Below are 8,089 nucleotides of genomic sequence, written 5' to 3'. Positions count from 1 at the left end.
GTAGGCAAATATATAAATTAGGTTATTATTATTACGGAGTATTAACTTAAGGTTAAGGTTATATGGCCCATATGTATGGGGGGTTATTATCATGGGTTAATAATTTCATTTGGGTCACCAAATTTAATTCTATTGAAATTTGTTTCCAATAATTAATTAGATGCCACCATGCCCTCCACCACCATCCAGACACGGTAGTTGTCGCCTCCGTTGTCACTACTTCCATTGTTACCGGCATCATTTCTATCGTTGGCCCGATGTGTTGTTGATGTAACCACCGGTATCTAATCTGCACTGAAGTCATGGTTAACGTAGTTCCACCGGCTATCTTTTGGATATTGCCACCTCCACTCCACCAACTATGCAAGCCATGTCCCCCTCGCCTACACCACCTTTGACGGTGGGTGTCACACCCGGCATCAGAGACATGGAAGTATGATAAACAGTTAATATCTGTTTTGATTTTATTTCAAAGTTTATGCAGCTGAACCTATTTATTTATTTAATAACTCGTAAGTTGAAAAAACATTCACTTATAAAACTTAGATTTTTAATACCCTTTTGTTATCACAAAAACATTTTTTACATTATTTTCTTTTTAAAATCCACACAAGGATTTCAGAATAATCAGTCACAAGGGCTTATTGATGCTTAGGGAGTTGTAATCCTTTTGAAACTCGTCGACGAATGCTGGTGAATAACGTCAATAGACACAAAATATTTTATGTGCTCGGTAAGAATACAAAACTCATCTGATCACAATGACTTTAATACGTCTATACAGTCAGCGGAACTATTTCACCTAAAGGTACAACCATGGAACACTAGCATTTCCGTTCATTTTTATGTATACCTACTATGAACGCGTACTAGCCATGCTACAACGTTTCATATGTACCATGCATATGCCTTGGACGTGAGTATACTAGCAGTTATTGCATGAATGTTTTTATCTATAGACTATTGTTATGCATTAAATGTTTTGAAAATCATTTAAGCCATTTGATATGTATGAAATCATTTTCATATTTAAAAAGATTTTACGTATTCACCTTGTAATATTTTTTGAGATCCAACTCTTATGTGACTGAATGTGATTCTTTAACATATAAACAGATCATAGGTTTGTATTAGATCACCCGATCTAAGTTTATGATACTAGACCACCACATGCAGTTTTGAAGATTCAACCCTTGTTTAAAATGGTTATCTCGTTTATCGGTTTAAGAGATTTAAATATTTGTTCCACTCTTTTATAGAGCATCACAATAGCTAGAAGATTAGTCCATTTGTTTGGCTAGCCCTATTTTATAAAACGGCATTTCTTCATAAAGAAAAAAATTATTTTTGTCAAAAACTTTGAGAACTATTTTGTATAACTTGTTATTCCAACTTTAACATTGACTAAGATCATACCTTAGACTTAACATATATAAATCCAAAATAATAATGACTTATACATCAAAACTAGGTTGATACGACTTTTAAACGCTTGGGTGAAGCCTTCACGTCTTTCTATGAATGAGCGGAGCTTTCTTCTCGACAAGGCAACTCTCATGAATGAGGTTTGGGGTACGAGTATGGTGAGAGAGAAAATCGTGTTGAAATGATTATCGGTAACAACTGGACGACCTTATTTATAGCTTGATTTGCAGACCCATAAGGGACTGTTAGACAAAACGGTGATGGTCCGCTACTGACTCAGGGACGTTATGTCATCGTACGCGTGTCAATTTCTCGCAAATCATAAGATTTTTTGGCTTGGCGAACCATTTGCGTCTGGCATGACGATTTGTCATCATGTTGAGTTGTCTGACAAGCGCCACCTCAATGATTCGTCATCTGACACATGTCAGCACGAGATTCATTCCTTAACTAGGGTTTAATTGCCAGATTATTATGAGTCGGTAGCGGTCCGTCACTGTATGTTTTTCACTATTCTTGTTTTAGACCATGAACTATACTTTGTTGCTATTACCATTTGGCTCTTGTACTTCAAAAGGTGATATTTTGGCGCAAGATAATTTTTCAAGATGTTATAGTGAATAAATGCAGGGATGAGATGTTCGCCGGTCATGAACGTATATTCAAACATGATCGCACTAAATGTTAGGATTCTTTTTGTCATCAAAATGCATTACACCTTCAAAATGTTTTGATAGACTCAAATTCCATTGAATTCAAAGTCCTTTTTACAAATTTAAGTTACAAATACAATTACTTTAATTTCTCTTTTGACAAATACTAATTTATATAAAAAAAAATTATATAAATCAAACCCGCCCGAACTGTCACTTGTAAAATATATAATATTATAAACGTAATTTCACTAGTGTCCCGTTATACAAGCTATGATTTAAATGAGTAAAAAACCTAATACAAGAACAAAACACGTAAATAAAATAACGTATAAATACTAATTCGAGAAAAGGAAACAAAGAAAACGAACTTTGCATGTAAAACTAAAATGTATCAAGACATGATTTGATGACTTTCTTTTCAGAACTTTTGGTTGCTAGAGAAATATGATTCTAAATTGTGTGAATTAGGAGAAAATACGGTTAGAAGATCATGTAAGTTGGGACGTGAATCAGATTTACGTGTCCACATAGATGGTTTTCTGCCTTCACATGTTATGTAACTTATGTTAATTTATTCTTATTTTTTTAGTCCAACATATATCCATATTTCTTTTATAAGTTTTTCTTTTTTTAAGAATTATAATATTCACTCTTTCAAGTTGCAGATTATTCAAATTAAAAACATTAATGAAAAAAAAATAATAACTAAAATGCACTCCTACCAAACTTTAATACACGCACGTATTATATGGTCCTTTGACAAATAAGGATCTCACTATAGATTGGTAACAAATTGCTTTATTTAGAGCATTCCCGGCCCACCCGTTATCCATATATGTGTAATTATACTAAAGTTTTTTCCTCTTATTTTTAATTAAATAATATTTTTTATACCTTATCATTACAGTTTTTTTCTCCTATACTCACAACTAATTCAACAAATATTAAAAAATAAATAAAGGCAAACAAAAGTTCTTCAGATTTACAAAAAAACACTACATTTCTCTCTACACTCTATAATTTACACTCACAACTCTACTCTATAATTTGCAAATTTCCCTCACATAATTATAGAGGATGGGTTGATAATGCTCTTATTTATATGTTCGAATGACAAAATAATGTCATCTTCATAGTAGCAAATATATCCCACGTAATATCAATATTTTTAACGGTAAATTAGTATCATACTTTTTTTTATTATGAAACTTCAACTATCACCATTTGAACGAACGTCTTAATATCATTGGCATACAAGCCCTTTAGTCATAAGTTTAATGATTGATGCAAATATTAATGAGTTATATACAAAATATATAACAATACTAGTTTGAGCCATACATAAAAATACAATATTTAACAAATGATCGATATATAATAAACAATAAACCACTATCAAACAATGTTAATTCACAGTCGTTGTATAATAATTTTCACGAGAATTTTAAAATAAACAATACACTTTTATTTTATGAATGATTTTTTTCCAGTTTTAACACAAGTTAAATAAACCAAAAAGAAAGAATCCTTAAAAAATTTTGTCAACGCACTTTTGTAAAAAAGTTATAAATAACGAATGTATATAGTGTATTATTTTAATCCATCATAAGAGAGCTTAAAAGGTAAATCATAGTGTGTATTATTTTAATCCATCATAAGAGAACTTAAAAGGTAAATCATACATGTTTGCCACTGATTCAACTATACTTACAAAAACCTGATTATGCATATTATTAGCAATAATTGTTAAAAAATTGTATATGACACCCAATATATATAATGTTTTTAGAGAAAGATATGTTCATTTTGAATTATCATGGTTACTAACTGGTGTGAGAGATACAGAACAAAAATATGTTTGATGAACATACAAACGTAATAAAATTCAAACTTTAACTTTGAAATGGGAAAGTTAAAATACAAAGAACAACAAAAATGAGAAGAGTGGGAATGAATTTAATCCATTGATCATAGATTTGGGTGGTGGAGATTAATTTGATAATAAAAATTAATGAAAATGGCATGAAGGTAGTAACTCACTTATGATGACTCTCTCTCTCCACATGCAAGGCACATGTCAATTCCTCCATCATTTTAAAACGTCTATAACTTTTTCACACGACGTTTTTTTTAGAAATTTTTTTACAATAATAACGAGCATTTTTTTATCTTTACCATTGTGTCTTACGTTTCAGGCCATTGTGTTATATGTATTTACCATTGTGTCTTACGTTTAAGGTCATTGTGTTATATGCATTTACCATTGTGTCTTACGTTTAAGGTCATTGTGTTATATGTATTTACCATTGTGTCTTACGTTTCAGGCCATTGTGTTGTTATATTATATGTATTCATTATTGTGTTTTACGTTTCATATTATTGTGGAACATGCATTCATCATTGTGTTTTATGTATTAGACAATTTGTTGGTATTTTTCGTTATATATATATCATTACACAACGGTGTTATTAGTATTTAAAAAAAACACAATGATCAGTTGAAAGACACAATGGCGAAAAAACACAATAATAAACAGAAAGACACAATAACGAAAAAAGACACAATGGTAAGCAAAAAGACACGATGACGTAAATTATTTTTTATTCTTATATAACAAAATTATACTCATATTAAAGGTAAAAAAACGTTTGTTATTATGGTGAATATTATTTAAAAAAAATCATATGAAAAAGTTATAGACGTCTAAAAATGATGAGGAATTAACATATGACTTGCATGTGGAAAGAGAAAATGTGTAATATTACTTTTATACCCTTTTTCCTTTGGTCTCTACTTGACACATGTCAATTAATTATGGCTTCTCATCCTTCTCATTTTTATTTCCATTTGTAGAATAACTTGACCATAAATTTCAATACATGTATATACCTTGAATAACATTTTTAAATAAGATAAGAGATAATTATAAATTTTAAACACTTGAAAAAAAATAAAAAAGTAAATATTAAATTAACAAATTATAAAGCATAAATTTTAGAAATGGAAAATATTATTATAAATTTATTAAAAAGGGTGAGATTTAATTTGGGAGCGATAAGTGACAAAGCATGTAATTTTTTATTAGATAGTATAGATTCATTTTAAAATAATCGAGATCATAATTAGCCTAGTTCACCCTAATTAGTTACAATCACTTTTATGTCAAAAATTGATCAAATCTATCAATTTTCACCCTTCTTCAAATTTCCACTCCAAAACATAAATATATCTATATAAACATTTGCAGGGTTGTTCAAATATAAATGAAATTAACATGATAACTATGAGAATCAAGTAGAGTAATTATGTAATTATATCATAGAGTAATTTAATTACATAATTACTCTACTTGTATATATAATTACTTTACTTGATTATCACAATTAACACGTTAATTTCATCTGCACGCTAACTTTCCCCAACACTTGTATTAGTGTAATTAAACATGTTTTTGACAAAAATACGAAGTAAAAATAATTTCTTGTTCTTGGTCTAATTCAACCAATTTAAATTACAAATGTGACTAATCTTGGTATAGTTCAAACTTAATCATACGAAACATGCTCTAAACGTCAGTTATATAGTTTTTATGTTACTACACGTGATTGAAAGATACTTTGATAGATTTCACTATTGTTGGTTCAAAAACCCTATATATACAAATGGTGAATAAAACACTTATCTAACAAGTTTGATGCCTTTTAAGAACTTGAACTACCTTTTTATGTTCCATAATGAACACCCCCTTTTACCTTGACACTAGTCCTTAGAGGGGAATGAGCACTAGTGTGGGTAAGGTTTATGAGTTGTTTACTACATGGCATACCCACCCCTAACTATGTGGGTAGTTTGTCAAATTACAATTTGTAGCAAAGGTTTACCACATGGCAAACCCATTGGAGGTTTTTGAAAAATTAAACACTCATTAATTTTCAATGAAATTTTAATTTTAATTACATTTAATTGTTTATTTATTTTTAAATTTAAACAAAAAATGTCCTAGGGTACTTGTGGGCATGTGTTTCCGGTTATTTTATGGTTTGTGGGTACTTAGAGGTATAAATGAAATAATTGTGTATGATTGGTCGATGCATGAGTACTACCCATGAGTGTCCCTTCCTCTCTTAAAAGTAGTGTATATTATTTTTTGTGTTATTCATATACAATGGTCATGCTAATATTCGTTTCAATTTATTCAGATGTCCCAAAAAAGACAAGAGTACGATATGTGATATGTAACTATTCTTTTAAAAACTTCTATATATTTTCTCTTGCGATCATTAACAAAGTCATCTCACTCGCGCGTGTATATATATATATATGCTCGCACTATAATTATAAATAAGATTCCTTATATGTCTTTTGTTTGACACCATCTCACAAAAATAAGTTTGATAGTTCCAAATATCAAAACTATTATAAAATAACTTTTCAAGTAATTAATTACTAATATATATAAAGAACAACTTTGGTGCCGCACGTGGCATTTTGGACACTTGGCGGCACCGTATTGGCTGTTGAGTTTTGTTTTTTCGTTTTTAGTTCAGTTACCATAATAAACGTAATGCAAACTGACAAATGTTAACTCGCAGCCATATTTATAGCGCATGACCGACAACGCTTGAGTTTTACAATGTGAAAATTTATCGACCCCCCCCCCTCCAAATTGGTCGTTGGTCCACCTGAATTTTAATATGTTTTCGTTTTTAAGCTTCGGTACTATAACATGCGTAAACAAAGACGACCGAATTAGTATCAAGTTACCACCTCAATGCTCGGGACCGCCAACGCTCGGTTTTGCCACCTCCCAGGTTTGCCAACAAAATAAACGTTGTCTTAAATATTTTGTTTTCTTATATGTTAATGTTTTAATATGTTAATTTGACAAATTAAACTTTTTGGGTTTTAATTTAATGCTCAAATTTTACCAATGGTGTCTATATCATAACGACCGCAGTCGGTACTGACCAAGTTCGTGTCGATTCATCGTCGTATCGATCAGGTTTTATCAACGCCCGAGTTTCAGTGATTGGGTTTTGTCAGCTGCCCCGGCGCAACGCGCTGGATAGAAAAACTAGTTTAATATAAAAGTGTCAAAACACGAAACGAATCTAACCTGATCCATGACGATGCTTCCACGGATTTTCGAGATGAACAAACCACGTCTTGATCTTCTTCTTCCTCGGCTGCGCCTGAGACCTGCAATGGTTTTTGGGGGTGTGGAGGTGACTGCTAAGATATCCTAAGGATCTCTTGTTCACAGACACAAAAAGTGGTGGTGACTCTTACTGAGCATCACCCATGATAAGGAGGTGGAGACCTCCTTATATAGAGTCTCATGGCCACCATCATGGTACCCTAATGGGCCTAGCCCAGTTAGGGTTACCTCCACAAAACCCCCTCGGCCCAATAACATCGTATTAGTCCATGTAATGAAATAAGCCAAACATAATAGATTTAGGGTCGTAGAACCGGGTTTTAGTACCATACCCCTACAAGCCCCCCCAAGTCCAGTGTTGCTCATGGGCGCGCAAGCGTCTAGGTGGAGCGCTGGACTTTATAAGGTGTGAGGCGGTTTTTTTTTTCCTTTTCTTTGGCCTTGTCTTTATTGTCTGAGTTTTGAGAGGCTTTCTTCATGATGGTGACATGTTGTAATAAAAGCCTGCGCGCGAGGCGACTTACAAGCTATAATAATAATGAAGCTCGCGCGTGAGGCGAGTTACGAGCTATAATAATAATGGAGCTGGCGCGAGAAGCGACTTACGAGTTATAATAATAATAATGCCTGCGCGCGAGAGGCGTCTTACGAGCTTAGAATAATAAAAGCCTGCGCGCGAGAGGCGTCTTATGAGCTTTGAGAATAATAATTGAGCTGGCGCGTGAGGCGACTTACGAGCTGTGAAAGTAATAAAGCTTGCGCGCGAGAGGCGTCTTATGAGCTATAAGAATAATAATTGAGCTGGCGCGTGAGGCGACTTACGAGCTGTAATAATAAAGAAGCTGGCGC

This window comes from Bidens hawaiensis, unplaced genomic scaffold (genome assembly GCF_021521415.1).
Source record: "Bidens hawaiensis isolate Kalapana, Puna unplaced genomic scaffold, B.hawaiensis_p1.1 tig00011436_1, whole genome shotgun sequence".
NCBI classification, from domain to species: domain Eukaryota; kingdom Viridiplantae; phylum Streptophyta; class Magnoliopsida; order Asterales; family Asteraceae; genus Bidens; species Bidens hawaiensis.
Note: the sequence above shows the minus strand (reverse complement) of the source record.